Below are 16,304 nucleotides of genomic sequence, written 5' to 3'. Positions count from 1 at the left end.
GTGGAAGTATCCTTGAAAGGTCTTTGGATTCGCAGGAATTTCAATCTGAATTAAGGAAATGTAATATCAAACACATTAAAATTCCTTTATATTCAGCATGGGTTGGTTCTGCTTGGGAGAGATTGATTAGAGTACTATTATAGAATTGTCTTTATAAAGTACATAATAGGAAGATCTAAATTAACTTACTTTGAATTATTAACTACCCTTTCTAATATTCAATTAGCGATAAATTCAGCGGCCTTTAACATAGATTCAAGCTCAGAAAATTTAGAGTTTATAACTCCAAATTCCTTTATCAAATTGCATGGTAATTCATCCCTCATTTTGAGAAAAGATGATGGTGATGTTTGGTTGGACGATTCTAGTCAACCTTCTTTAGAGAGAACTGTAGAAATACAGGAAGAAATTATTGAAAATTTTAAGAAATTGTGGTATGAAAAATGATATTGTTAGTATACAATAAAGTTTTGTACATACTTACCCGGCAGATATATACTTAGCTATAGTCTCCGACGTCCCGACAGAATTCAAAACTCGCGGCACACGCGACAGGTAGGTCAGGTGACCAGCCCACTCCCGCCGCTGGTGGCGGGAATAGGAACCGTTCCCGTTTCTAACCAGAATTTTTCTCTTCCACCTGTCTCCTGAGGGGAGGCTGGGCGGGCCCTTAAAACGAATAATCTGCTCGGGTAAAGTATGTACAAAACTTTATGTTATACTAACAATATCATTTTTGTACATGCAACTTCCCCGGCAGATATATACTTAGCTGATTGACACCCTTGGTGGAGGGCAAGAGACAGTTACGTACTGATTACTTTTTGATTATAAAAACAGGGAAAACAACATATGTTATAGGTATATTAACAAAAAACAACCTTGGTTCCTACCTGATATGGAAGAAGACTTCATTGATAGTCTATGAGTCTGCTTGCCATCAGAGTTACAGAGAGGATGAGACCTGCGACTGATAACCCTTTCGGATCATACCAATGGGGGCTTACCCGCTTACATGGTAGAGCCTTTTCTTGGATCGTACCAATGGGGGCTGACCACTTACATGGCAGAACCTTGACCTCCATACCAACGTGGGCTAACCCTCTTACATGATAGAGCTTTAGGTATTTAAGACAACACAAGGAGCATAACGACCAATCCCGATCACCTGACCACACTAACATGTTAGTACTACGATTTGAAAGGGGTCAACTCCTGCACCCTCTTTCAATCGACCAAAAAATGCACCAAACACCATTAAAAACCCTAACTTAATAAACTAAAAAGGATTGGGTTCAGCTCCGTGTCCCAGCAACGAATCCGCAGATACGTACGCTCCTAGAGTAAAGCACTTGTCGTACGTCACTTGAATGTCTCTCAAGTAATGAGTTGCAAAGACCGAATTGCATCTCCAAAAGGTCGACTCCACTAGAGTCTGTATAGACAAGTTCTTGTGGAATGCCAAAGAGGTAGCGACTGCTCTTACCTCGTGAGCTTTAACTCTAAGGAGGTCCAGTTGTTCTTCTTTACACTGTAAATGGGCTTCCTTGATTACGTCTCTGATGAAGAACGCTTGAGCATTTTTAGAGATCTGCCTTCTGGGATCTCTCACTGAGCACCATAAACTTTCCTTACTCCCCTGTAGTTCGTTCTTCCTTTCTATGTAGAACTTAAGGCTTCTCACTGGGCACAGAGCCCTTTCTAGCTCTGTTCCTACAAGCGAAGAAAGTCCTTTTACTTCGAATGTTCGAGGCCAAGGTTTCGAAGGGTTCTCATTCTTCGCCAAAAACATTGGTTTGAAGGAACAGAACGCCGAGTCGTTCCTAAAGCCAACATTATGTTCTAAGGCTTGTAGCTCGCTTACTCTTTTCGCTGAAGCCAGCGCGACCAAGAATAAAGACTTCCTTGTCAGGTCTCTGAACGTAGCCTTACAGGGAGGTTCGAATTTTGAGGTCATTAAGTACTTTAGGACCACATCTAAATTCCAATTAGGTGCTCTAATCCCTCTGTTCTTTGACGTCTCGAAGGATCTTATCAGGTCATGCAAATCTTTGTCTTCCCCAATGTTAAGGCCTCTATGCCTGAAGACTGAAGATAGCATACTCTTATAGCCCTTAATTGTAGAGACTACTAAATTACATTTCTCCTTCAAATACAGGAGGAAATCGGCTATATCTGTCACAGAGGTACTGGAAGAGGATATCTTCTGAGCTCTACACCATCTGCGAAACACCTCCCACTTCGACTGGTAGACTCGAATAGTAGATGGTCTTCTCGCTCTTGCGATAGCTTTCGCAACTTCTCGAGAAAAGCCTCTCGTTCTGACAAGTCCTTCGATAGTCTGAAGGCAGTCAGAGCGAGAGCGGGTAGGTTTTTGTGATACCTGTCTTAGTGGGGTGTCTGAGAAGATCGCTCTGTTTGGGAGAGATCTCGGAAAGTCTACCATCCATCCCCAGTACCTCTGTGTACCAGTTTTGTGAAGGCCAGAACGGGGCTATGAGGGTCAGTTTGGCTCCCTCTGCTGCTGCAAACTTCCTTACCACTTCCGATAATATTTTGAACGGAGGAAAAGCATACCCGTTCTATTCCGGCCCAATCGAGGAGAAGGGAGTCCACCGCAATCGCCCTTGGGTCGGCGATCGGGGAGCAGTAACTTTCCAGCCTGTTGTTCCAATGGGTGGCAAAAAGATCTATATTTGATCTCCCCCAGAGGTTCCATAGTCTGTTGCATACTTCCTGATGCAACGTCCATTCTGTAGGCAGTACTTGGTCTCTCCTGCTCAGAAGGTCGGCTCTTACATTTTTGTCCCCTTGGATGAATCTCGTCCGGAGAGTGATTCTTCTCTTCTGCCCAAACCCAGCAGTAGTTCCCTTGCTTTCCTGTAAAGGGAGAACGAGTGCGTCCCTCCTTGCTTCTTGATATAAGCTAGGGCTGTTGTGTTTGTCCGAATTGATCTGCAGGACTGAACCTGCGATCTGAGCCTCGAAGTGTATGAGGGACAGGTGAATCGCTGCCAATTCTTTCATATTGATGTGCCAGGACACCTGTTCTCCCTCCAGGTGCCTGACACTTCTCTCGTCCCTAGAGTGGCTCCCCACCCCGCATCTGAGGCGTCGGAGTACAACACTAGCCGAGGGTTCGGAACGTGAAGGATACTCCTTCGCTGATCCTGCACGGATTCATCCACCAACGCAGGTCCTCCTTTATCTCCTTCGTGATCTGGAAGGAATCGGACAGATTTTGAGATTTCTGATCCCACGTTCTCTTAGGTAGAAACTGTAACGGCCTTAGGTGAAGCCTTCCTAGAGAAATGAACTGTTCCAACGAGGAAAGGGTCCCCAGAAGACTCATCCATTCCCTCGCGGAAACATTGTTCTTTCTCTAGGAAGGTTGCTACTTTTTCCAAGCAGCGGTTCTGTCTTTCCTGTGATGGAAACACCTGAAAACCCCGAGAATCCATCCGAATCCCCAGATAAACAATGTTCTGCTGGCGAATCATCTGGGATTTCTCGAGGTTTACCAACAGTCCCAAGGACTGTGTTAACTCCAGTGTCAGTTTTAAGTCCTCCAGACATCTGACTCGCGACTGTGCTCGTATCAGCCAGTCGTCTAGATACAAGGATATCCGAATCCCTTCGATGGTGAAGCCAGTGAGCCACATTTTCATTAGTCCCGTGAATACTTGGGGGGCTGTTGATAGTCCGAAGCATAGGGCCCGAAATTGACAAATAACTCTTCCTTGAGCCATAAATCTGAGGTATTTCCTGGACGACGGGTGTATTGGTACGTGGAAATAAGCATCCTGCAGGTCCAGGGATACCATCCAGTCCCCTGGCGCAGGGCTGCTAACACCGAGGCTGTCGTCTCCATTGTGAACTTCCTCTTTGCTACGAACACGTTCAGGGCGCTCACATCCAGAACTGGCCTCCAACCTCCTGAGCTCTTCGGAACTAAGAACAGGCGATTGTAAAACCCCTGGGAAGAGAGATCTCTTACTTCCTCTATGGCTTCCTTGTAAAGCATCTGCTCCACGAGATGTAGAAGGGCTTGTTTCTTGACAGATTCCTTGTAATTTGCTGTTAACTCCCTTGGAGTTGTCGTTAGGGAGGTTTTTCCCTGAAGGGGATTAAATATCCTTTCTTTAGGATGGATAGGGACCAGGCATCGGCACCTTTCTGTGCCCAAGTTTCGTAAAAATCTAGCAGCCTGGCACCCACTTTTATCTGGAGGACCCCGTCTCACTGGGTTTTTGACGAACGGCCTTCGAGAAGACCTTCCTCTCTTCTCCGGTCGTCTACTTCTAAGAGAAGCTCTTGGTGCAGACCTTCCTCGAAAGGGCTGCTGGAAGGGAACTTTCTCCTTTTTCGCCAGCGCACAGCAGGCTTTAGCCTCTTCGCTGACTGAGCCAGCAGTTCCTGTGTGGCCTTTTCTGAAAGCGTCTTAGAAATGTCCCTCACTATGTCCTGAGGAAACAGGTGACTAGAGAGGGGCGCGTATAAAAGGGAGGATCTCTGCAGCGAGAAACAGATTTCGTTAAGAAGGAGCTAACACTGCCTCTTCTTCAAAATACAGGATCCAAAAAGGATGCCACTTCATTTGAGCCATCCATAACCGCCTTGTCTAGGCAGGTTAAAACACTGCCCAACTCTTCCATGGAAACAAGTCTGGTTCTTGCGACTTCTTGGCTAAAGCTCCCAAAGCCCAGTCCATGAAGTTAAAGACTTCGAGAGTCTTGAAGAGGCCCTTGATGAGTGATCCACCTCACACATTCCCCAAGAGGCTTTTGCCGAGTGTAGAGAGCGTCTTCTAGACGCATCTACAAGAGCGGAAAAATCCGCATCAGAGGACGAAGGGAGACCCAGGCCCATTGGCTCCTTGGTATCATACCACATCCCTGGTTTCCCTGTCAACTTAGAGGGAGGACAAGAAAATACTGTCTTACCCGCTTCCTTCTTAGCCCTGAGCCAGTTCTCGAGACTCTTCAGAGACTTTCTCATAGAAAGAGTAGGTGGGGTCATCTTAACGAATGAGGAGGCCTTCGACATTTTTCGTACTGATAATAACGATCCTGGCGAAGGGGATCCGACTGGCGTAGTGAGTCTCCAAACACCTGCAGCAACAGAGAAGCAAGTCTCTTATAGTCTGAAACTCCTGCATCTTTGGCTATCTCTTCATCCGACACTTCTTCCAAACGTGATGCAGGAGAAGAGGGCTTTTCCTCAACAGGAGACCGATCCTTTGAAGGAAGTCTTTTCCTTTCGTCCTTACTCCTATCATCCTTCCTGTACGAGTCCTGGAGTTTCCCTATACTCGGGCTTCTGATCTGCTCCTTGCGTCTGCTAGGCGAGGCGCTTGCGTCCTGAATCAGGCGCCTGTGAGGCGAAGAGCGCCTGCTAGGCGAAAGTAGAACATCCTGTTCCTGGCGCCAAGAAGGAGACGCGTTTGCGTCCTGGTGAGAGCGCCTAGGCCAAGAAGGCGAGGCGCTTGTGTCCTGGTGAGGCTGCCTGGTCCAAGAAGGAGAGGCATTTGCGTCCTGATGAGGACGCCTAGAAGGCGAAATGCGCCTGCGAGGAGAAAGGAGAACCCTTTGTTCCCGTCGTCCATGAGGGGAGACGTTTGCGTCCTGTTGACTGCTTCTAACAGGCGAATAACTCCTTTTCCCTTTGCGTCTTTCCGGAGAGGAGCTAGAATCTCTCCTACTCCTCCTAGGAGGTGAAGAAAACTTGTCCAATCTTCGGGGCCTATTCGGCGAAACTCTTGCGTCCTTCGGAAAATGTCTCGAGGACGAACGAGCGCTCCTTCCTTCTAGCGGAGCTCTAAATAGAGAGGGACTCTCTTCTCTCCCGGAGCTCTTAGTCGAACGAATTCTCTCACGAGAAATTCGCGAATCAGGCTCCTGATGCTTGCCATGGGAGGCAAACTCTTCTCTAGCCAAACTCCTGGGAGAACTCTTGCTCGTAGGGCGTTTCCGATTTTTGTCATATACGACTGAAGGTCTCGCTGGGGACGAAAACCTTTCAGGCGAGGAGCGTCTGCTAACGCCAGGACGCTTACTCTCTGAATCTCTCCTAACGGAACTCTTGATGGGAAGAGAAATGTCTTTCTTCTATGAAGAGCCTTCAGAAAGAACTCCCACTAAGGCAGACAACTGCTGTTGGAGTCCTACCAAGACTTCCTTTGTCTTGTGTGATAAGTCTTCCGGAGACGAGTCAGGAGTTCTCATGGTTCTCTTCTTACGAGCAGGCGAATACTCCGGAAAAGGCTCCGGACTGGAACGTAACGCTTCGCTAGTTGGCGTCTTCCAGGATCTCTTAAGAGGACGCGACTTAGCGGAAGAACTCCATCCTCTTCTGGGAGACGAAGAGTCTGAGTCCGAAAAGCACTTCCTCAGGACGCTTTTGCAGTAGCTATCCTTGGCAGCCTGGGAAGCGGCTACAGGATGGCTTCCGAAGGGACGCCTGACCGTTGGGAATACTCTACATCCCCCTTGCGGCTTTCGACATTACCTCCTCCCTTGGTCATGGGAGTCTGAAAGAGGTCTAGGCCTAGGAGCAATGCGGAGTCGGTCAGACGCCCCCTCCACTTCACTGGGGACACTGCACAAATCACTGCGCTTACCTGTCTCCTTCATCGCTTGCAGTTGCGTTTTCAAGCTGATTATTGAGGCTCTCATTGCAGCCATTTCCGTAGACGCATCTACAGGTTCGCTACTGGGGGAAGGGGCTGAAGCCAAACTATGAGCAGGAGAAATACTATGAAAGTTAGGAGCTACTTCCTGTTCATTAGAGCAGGATCTACTTGAGCTTCTGATGGAAGCTCTCCTAACCCTATCTTTCTCAAGTTTCCTTACATAAGAAGCCAAGGTCTTCCATTCCACTTCCGTTAAGCTCTCACATTCCAGACAGGTGTTAGTCTCAGAACAATCATTCCCCCTACATTTTTTACAAACTGTGTGAGGATCCACCGATGCTTTCGGTAGCCTCACCTTACATACCTCTTTCGCACACACCCTAAATACAGGTGCCACGTCAGACATTTTAAAGAGAATCCAATTCCAAATCCAAAAAACAGTCCACGATAAGCGTATGCCAAAACCAAAGATCAAAGTACATCACCAAAAGACAGATAGATAATCCTCGGCCAACGAGAAAAGAATTCCAATGCAGGAGGTACCAACAACGATGTTGTTGCTACCGGCGACAGAAAAATTCTGGTTAGAAAACGGGAACGGTTCCTATTCCCGCCACCCAGCGGCGGGAGTGGGCTGGTCACCTGACCTACCTGTCGCGTGTGCCGCGAGTTTTGAATTCTGTCGGGACGTCGGAGACTATAGCTAAGTATATATCTGCCGGGGAAGTTGCATGTACAAAATTATCTCTTAAGCCTGAGAGAACATAGCAGAAATTTGTACCAAAGTAAGTGGGAAAATAGAATTAAAGTTGGTGACATTGTCCTAATTAAAGCTATTAATAAGCCCAGACCATTTTGGATGATGGGTAAGGTATTAGAATTAATATTAGGATTTGACAATAATATTAGGTCAGTGAAACTAAAGCAAGCTAATGGGGCTATAGAATATCATTCTATTTGTAATCTTTATCCTATGGAACTGTCAGTGACACATGCTATAAGAGAAAGGCAAACCAGAGACAATTCAATGGAAATTGAGGTAGAAACAGGCAGTATAAATAAACCTGAATCTATTCACGTTGAACAAGGCGAAAGGTCTGTAAGACCCAAGAGAAAGGCTACCGAAAGATTTGAAAGAATGCTAAGGGAAAATTTAGATAATTTGTAAATACTGCTTTTCAGTATATTATTTACTGTAATTACTAATAATAAAGTTTTTATTTTGACTAAAATGCTACACACTCAAAACTTTTTCAGTGTGAGGATATACTTTATTAAATGCTTTATTCTTTAACTTTAAACAAGGATTAAGGGCATTGCAAATAATTACTTTTTAGGTAATAAATAAATAAAACTAAATACGTAAACAAAAAGTAAAATTAGGAGATAGCCTATAGTAAACTAAGCTAAGTTAAAATTGGTGTAAACATTTAAATAAAATGCTACACTTAAAATAAAGTGAAGACTTAAGTTAAAATGCTACACTTTTAGTAACGTGAGGATGATACTAAAGTAACTTAGCCATGCTTTTATTTAGCGTTGTTGGAAATAATTGTTTAACGCAGTAGCCAGATTTAAGGTGGCCTTAATAAATAATGTTTGGTTAATGAAGATATTCATTGCAATTCTATAATCGCAATCCTTTGTGGGGAGTGTGTTAGAAATCAGAAAGGATTGATATTTGTGTCCGACTGTGGGGAATAGCCATTCGGTAGTTAGCTTCACTCGAAGCTTTCTATTTTTCTTAATAAGTTAAAAGTAAATAACTTAATGCTACTTAGTATAGTAACTATTAGCGTTAATGATATGTAAAATGAATAATAAAATTAAACTTATGAATTAAATTACTTACACTAGTAATTGCCTAATAATCTTAAGTTCGCGCGTGCGTAATATGTACCTGTCAAAGGTAAGAAGTAAATTACCTCGGAGGTTACCACAGCCACGGCGAACAGTTACAGTAAGAGTTTCTCATTAGCAAGGCCGGCATTTACATTGTAATAAGAAATTAACCCTGAACAAAACTGAACGTTCTAACTCCAAGACAACGACAATTTTGGAATACGTCAACGTCAACATTTGTGATAAGTGCTTTACATTATTATGTATCTTTGGCCATGTCTAGGGAAAAAGGTAATGTACGGCAATGTCACAAAGTTTTATTAGTGGATCTACTCTTTAATGTAAGTTGTTTTGGTTGTTGAATAATTGTTTTGTTTATTAAATATAAGTAAGATTGAAATTAAAATAAATTCCAATAATTTTTTACGTATAACCTGTGCCATTATTCACATCCATGCTCCTACTATTAGTACGGGCATATTAACCATGAGGTACATGTACTGACATGGTAAACCATGAAAGACCTGCCTCTTGTCAGTTTGTCAGCCTTACATCAACTGGGTAAGCATGACAGATTTCACTGAGGTCTATTCCATCACAAGGGGCTTAGTATGCTTCCCCTAAGGTGGGTATCACTGGTCAATGAGGGGAAACACCACTCATACCATCAATGGCGATGTGTAACATCTCAAATTACCCACTATGTGACACGACGGGATAATCAGAACTTCGACAAATTATGTAATTATCTGAAACCTCAATAAATAAACAAACAACCAAACAAATGAATAAATAAAGAGCCAGTGATGCCTGAGGGTGATGGTATTAAACCATTGCAACTTATTCACCGAAAATTATTACACATTCACTGGACATTGGATACACTATCAAAATTAAAGTAAAAACTAAATATTTAACTCTTAATTCTGATTGCAAAATCATCCATTAGATTTTATAAAAAAAATCAATCTATTTTGAGAACAAAATGTAGATGTAAAGAGTTGCAGCTTACAGCCCAAAAGGATATATTATACATAAGCTTAAATACTGTCTACAATGCACTTCAAGGATTGGGGGATTCAATCCTTAAAGTACTTGAAAAGTAGACTCAGCTCAGGGAAATGAGTGAGGAAAAACAAGAAAAAAATGCATGGCAGGATTAAAAAAAGAATGACTGAAGAACTGCAAAGAAAAATTGTCATACAAAACTGGATAAAAATCAAATTAGATATATATATTCGAGTCAAGAAATTTCAGGAACCTGCCAAAGGTCAAAGCATTGATGAAAATGATGCCAAAACCTTCAACAATAAAAAAAAATTCTTTTGTAAATTGTAATTTTATTTTTCATTATGAAAATTCCATCATCATTGAGTTTGTCAAGTGTGAAAATAACACTTTATTTCAGGAGGAAGATTGGCCCATTCTAATATTTACAGTTACAAATATAATGCTAATTATATAATAATAATATATACATTACACTAATGGACAATCAAAGAAAGTCAGTTGAATCAGCTTGAGATTATGCGCATCAATGTCAATGAATACTTCAGAGAACAATATTGTACAGTAATGAAAGATGGAATCAAATGAAACAGGAGAGGACGAATACTAAAGTTACAATTTATTTTCACTTTCATGTCAGCACTGTATCAAGATTTTATTATTAAAATAGTTATCCCCTAGGTTAACCGAGGTCGTGACTATCTGTCGACCGATCGGAATGCCCGGGCAAGGAGAAGGGCGAAGGCTGCGATCGCAGCAACACCTAGTCCAACCTTGAGCCATGCGCTGTGTTCACCAACCACAATACCAAGCTGCTTGATGTGCCTGGAAAAACAGAAAAGAATGTTTGAAGGAGGCACTTCAAGTTGCCAAGTTTCTTGAGTGAATCACTTCAATTAAATTATTTTTTTAAATATTCTTACCTGGGAAAATCTAATATGTAAATTAGCAGCAAATGGAGTGTGATGCATTAATCTGTTTTACAATATTACATGACTGAAATTCGCAAAATCTGCATTTCCCAACCATTCCAGAAATTCTTACTGCATGGAAGTACAGTGAAAATTTACATGTAATCCTTAACAATATGATAAAATACATTATTCATGTATTCATAGGGAAATACATAGACTGCATCACATGAAATGAAACATTATCAAATCACCAACACTGAAATTTTTTGTTTTTACTTAGCTAAAAAATGGGCCTTTTTATGACTAAAAAAAAGCCAAACAAAAAGGAAACTATACAATGTCATGCCTGGGTATATAAGTGGGTCATGATCCATCAACTGTACAACAAAAATTTGTAAATCTAACAGCATTTAACACTTAACGTGCAAGGTTACTGTCAAACTGGTTGTAGGCTACCATTCCACCGACCCACATCAAAGACTTAGATGGGTCTCAATTCCAAAAGATTCATTAGACTATTCATTATTGGAAGAAGACCTTCATTAATACAGGTCTTACTATTCTTCTTGAGTAATAAGAATAGAGAAACTTCTATACAAAATAAACATGACTGAAATAGCCACTATTTTCAATAAAACTATCCATTTTATTGTTAACAGCTTCTAACCCTGACAACAATGGAAGAGGGAACACTGTTGACTTTCGCAGGGTGGAGACTGAGGTAGCAGCTGATCTAGACGATGACAATGTAGAGAGGCTCTGAGCCATTTATGAATTATGATGGCCTGGTGAGGTTCAGAGGAGGCAGTGGATGAGGGATGATCAGGAGAAAGTGTCTTCAAGAATTTGGAAATTATTATCAGACTAGCACTTGTGTCTTCTAAAACAACATCTGATAGATCTGCGGAATTCCCAAAAAGGGAGGTGACGCAGTTCTTCACCTCATGAGTGTTCAAGATCATCATTGTTTTACCATTACTTTTCACTCCAGGAACCAAACGATTTCCTTTTGCAAACTGAAAGACTTGGAACATTTAATTATTTTGTTAAGTAGAATGGATCAGATGCTACTGTTAAGATTTTCCACTACATAATTTAAGGGGCATCACACACAGCAGTAGTCTGAAATTGGTGAGATGAGGTCATTTAAAATAGAAAAGTAACAGGATGTAGGTAGGAAAGTAAGCATCAAGTGCTGCTGCTAGTTACCACCACAGGGGGAAAAACTAAAAGCATACCAAGGTATTTGTTGGAGACATCCAAGGGTTTAGATCGAGAAAATGTGGACCGATATTTCCTTTTCAGAAACATCAAGGCCCATAATGTCATGACCAAAAAGTTGCATGAAAATACAGAAGAGTGAGTAGCTACACTGTTATGTACAATAACACAAAATATAGCAACACTACTGAAACAAGGAACTATAAAATGCAGTAATGATTACTTAACACTTGTGGTATAACAACAAGTCACAATTCACAAGAGTTCATGTTTAAGTCGTGAGTATGTGCAGTTACAGCGAGTGAATCGGTGCATACTGGAAATGTATCAAATACACAATAAAGGATATAAACAGAAGTGGAGTAATAAGCAAAGGGTGTTTTAACTCAAAACGAGGCAAAAAAATGAAAGCTGTTTGTCAAAGATATAATAAAGCCAAAACAAAATATACAATGTCCACATTACTTACCATATCAATCATGCAACAGCAATAGTCAAAGAGCTCCTTTCAAGACCAGTAATTTTGAGGAATGATTACAAGAAGCAATGCTATGCAAGCACTAAAACAACAGAGGTGCTGATAATTATAATGCCACTTACAACTTCACTGCCTGGCACAAACTTGCATAAATTTAAAGGTAAATTTACCACATATTCAACCACTAAACCATATACTGTACATAAGCCACATACTAATAATTTGACTACAATTCGCAGTGGAAGTGACGCAAAAAAACTGTCAGGTTGCAGAAGGTAGTGGCTGATTTATGATAATTTGGCTATTAAGCCAAGCAATGGAACACTTTCAGCTATCCAGTACTTACAGTAAAAGGAAGGAGATAGAGTAGTTGGACAACAAGACAGAAGAAATAAATATTAACAGAGGTAAAGTAAAGTGCTGCAGGCCATCAAATGGATATGAGGTGGCAAGCTTGGGGCTTCCATGTCTTGTGAAGGCAGAGAGCTTCAGGACTGTCAATGGACTCAGAAGTATCCATCAACGGAAATGTGAGCTTGTATGTACTACTGCTTCACAACACTGAAGGTGTCAACTCAAAGACATTGGTGGATGATCAAAGATGATGGAATCATCCCAAAGAAATGAGCTTGAAATCATGATTTCAAATGAGATCAAAGATAATTTTATAATAAATATAAATGGTAAATCCACTACCAACATCAGCAGGAACAGACTTCTAAATGCAGTGCAATGGAATCTTGATTTGATGAATTGTACTTCAGCTTGTTCGTTATTTGTTATTGTGCTGCCAATATCGAGTCATCACATTCACTGAAGATCTTTACAGCATATATTCTTCAACAATTAGCATCCTACATCACCAGTATCACTGGGGCTGACATTTCTACAAGGCTATCCAAGTAATGAGTCAGCATCATTTTGTTACCACTGAAAATCTTTCCAACCCTTCATGACTGTTATGATGAGTATTTCTTTTCTTTGAATCCCTAATTACTTTAAAATTAGCATCCTATACTTTGTAATGACCATGAATCCTGCGCAAGCATGAGTTCTCTTTGCTAAATGCCTCATACTTCCATCACCTCCTGGGAATCCTATTAATCCAAATAACCACCTACCCTTTCAACTACAGATCCTTCAAACACTTTTGCCCTTAAAGTATCCAACGTGACCAATCCAATTGACAAGTCTTAGATCCAAACTTTATGGGATGGTTGACACTCCCATCACAGCTCTACTTACAGCTTAGAATATGAATACCACTGGTGAAACATTTCCCGGTTTATCAAAACAAAAAATTTCTAAAAAATCGGGAAATTGTCATACACTTGTCAAAACCGTAAATTTGTTGAGGGTGTTTGAATTTTAGCACAGGCACAAATTCTAAGAACCCTTACACTGAGACTTCTCCCATCCTCAGACTATGTGCAAACACAAAAATTTCAGTGCATTAAAGTGTACTGAGACTGAGAGGTATCTCTCACTCCAACAATTCACTAAAAAACATCTGTTTTCATATTCTCTATGCAATGATAATCAGAGAGGTGGCATGTGAAGAATTGGCTTATGAGAATTCCAGCTCTTGTTCTATGTATTGCCAACATACACATTTCTAAAAAATATTTATGCCTTTTTCATCTGTCACTAGTCCTTTGTGAGTTCTGTCTATTCCAGAGGCAGTGCTGTGATACAATAAATTCTACTTTGTTTTTGTTGGTGAAGTTAATACTCACGCTATGAAACTCATTCTGGTGTCAGTTCCAAGTAAAATGCTTGTACTTTATTGTAGTAATGGTCAAACATGGTAAAAACAAAACCAATAAGTCAAAATAATGTCCCAAGACAACAGTTACCCTAGAGTGAACCGGGGATAAATTTTCGGTCAAGTGATTGATTATAAGTGATTGAAAGGGTTAATGTTCCAAAAATACTGCCACGCATTGGTTTTCAGCATCAAAATTTGCTTATCACTCCGTGTTTCTATTGCCCTACTACATTGTAAGTGTTCAGTTACTGAAACCTGCACTACCTAGCTTGTGAAAGGAATCTACAACTGCAGTGATATAAATTACAGTATTATGTTTAAGAGTTAGGGTGTATTACTACACATGTAAATATATTTGCAACACAAAGACTGTTTTTAGTAAGTGAAAGCCGCCGACTCAATGCACAAAATCACAAACAAAAAGGTAATGAGTTTAAGTGCGCACAAACCAAGGCAATCAGCAAGAAAAATTATTTACACTTAAGTATTAAACTGCGCTGGACGATCAAGGCTAATGCTCAGTGCCAACCTAATTCGGCTAAATGAATTTGAAACACCAGTGAGATGACACTACCAGTAATGTCGTTATCAGCCTCAAAGGTGAATTACCATACAATGCAGTGTCACTGACACAGTATTATATGATCTTAAGCTTTTCTGTATCTTGTGACACAAACTGTCACATTCCAAGTGTAACTATTGGAATTACATAAGGCACATTCAAGACTGCATTAGTAAGCAAACCAAAATCATATTAAATCAGGGCAGCAATGCATGCTTTCCCACCTGGTTATATATGAAGCGTCCGGTCTCAAAAGTAGCATGTGTACTAAACGACGAAGGTTGCTGAAATCATCGTAAAAACTGTTATGTCAATGAAATACAGACATGTAATCAAAGACTAAGAGAAAAATGGATAAAAGAACACAATAATTAAATGAAAATTGTCTAATCTACACAAATCGTCGACATAAAGAACTTGACACCTGGGCCAACAAGTACCACAGCTATTTCCTGAAAATCATTACCTCTGAAATAAAATAGCTCAAGGCTAAGACACTTAATTTCTTCATCCATATTTCAACTTCCTCATTTCCAGACATTTTTGGACAGCCTTTCTGCTGAAAACCATCTCATCCAGAAATGAAAATGAATGAAGACATTCTTCACTCTCAAGCTTCAAACAAATGTTGGGTCCAACACTTTTATTCGCAGCACTACCAAAGTGTAGTTTTCATACACAGATACATCTGTCAAAGGATACACCGAGATATACTGGTGTACGAAGTTAAGATATGTTTGTGTGGAATTGCAAAAATTTCTAACTTACATCCATCTTCTGTGGACTTGGTCACTAAAATAATTATTAACAAAGAACAATGTCGCAAAGAGAGAATCATAGATAAAATGAAAACAAGGCAATAAGCACTCAATATTTAATCATCAATATTTCTACTCAAATGCCTGATATATCTTTGTGGAAGAACGAAACGCTAGTCAACAGATAATCTGTTGATGACAGTTATTTTCACTAGGTGAAAAAACAGACCTATCTTCACTGTAAAAGTTACGTCAAACCCATCTTCACAGTCTCTTGGCCAAATCCTGTACATGAAACTACAAGATTACAATCACTACACACTGAGCTTAAATTTCCCAAGTTCCTACTCCTGCATTTCCTACCAGTTTTTCTAAAAGACAGGATGAATGAACAGATTCCTATGCTAATATCCTATGACCTACTAAAATGAATGAGCTTAATTTAGGCCCAAAGTAGTATATAGGTACAGTATATTTACAAGCTGCCATAGAGCAAGAGCCTCTGTCAGCACAAAGCTGGTTTGATCTCAAAGGAACAAATGATGATACATACAGTAATAGCATACCTGTCCAAGCTGTTTTCATAGTATAACAGAAAAAATTCTCCCTCAACATGGAAAGTATTATGTTTTGGTTTTAGCCGAGATATGAAACCTTGGTAATATTCCCAAAACTAAGTAAATACAAAGCTCACACTTGACAAACACTTTGCAACTCCTCTAATTTTTAATATTAATTTTTCCACTGAAAACCTTTAATCCCATAATGAACATGAATTAAAAATTCTAACTTCTCACAAGGCCTTAAACCAATGTTAAAAAGAACAACTTCTGTACTTTTAAATAATGCACCACAAAATTGGATTCAATTTTATTTCAGCTTAAACTTGCAGAAGCCTGATTAAGTCCCACATACAATACTTTTAATTTGGCTTTATTGTGTCCCTCTCTCCATGGCAAAGCAGCAAAGTGTTAATGCTTTCAGTTGAGATATATAAAATCAACTTTTCCCAATCACAGGACAGGTTTTCTGCTAAAAACCTTGAAATCCACACTGGAAATAAATGGAGATACAGTACTCTAACCTCCACCCTGAGTTCAACTTTTACATTAGGTTAAGAGT

The 16,304-nt window shown here is 40.5% G+C and overlaps 1 long non-coding RNA gene across 1 annotated transcript; it reads right to left on the bottom strand.

Moving 5' to 3' along the window:
* Positions 1–9,793: 9,793 nt before the first annotated feature.
* Positions 9,794–16,298, bottom strand: LOC135223811 (uncharacterized). The gene is made up of 2 exons (XR_010316588.1): positions 14,649–16,298; positions 9,794–10,306 (listed from the first exon to the last, which is right to left on the bottom strand). It is a non-coding gene; the product is annotated as an uncharacterized LOC135223811 (long non-coding RNA).
* Positions 16,299–16,304: the final 6 nt, after the last annotated feature.

This window comes from Macrobrachium nipponense, chromosome 10 (genome assembly GCF_015104395.2).
Source record: "Macrobrachium nipponense isolate FS-2020 chromosome 10, ASM1510439v2, whole genome shotgun sequence".
In the NCBI taxonomy this organism is placed as follows: domain Eukaryota; kingdom Metazoa; phylum Arthropoda; class Malacostraca; order Decapoda; family Palaemonidae; genus Macrobrachium; species Macrobrachium nipponense.
The sequence above is the reverse complement of the archived record's forward strand: the minus strand, read 5'-3'. Positions and strand labels throughout refer to the sequence as shown.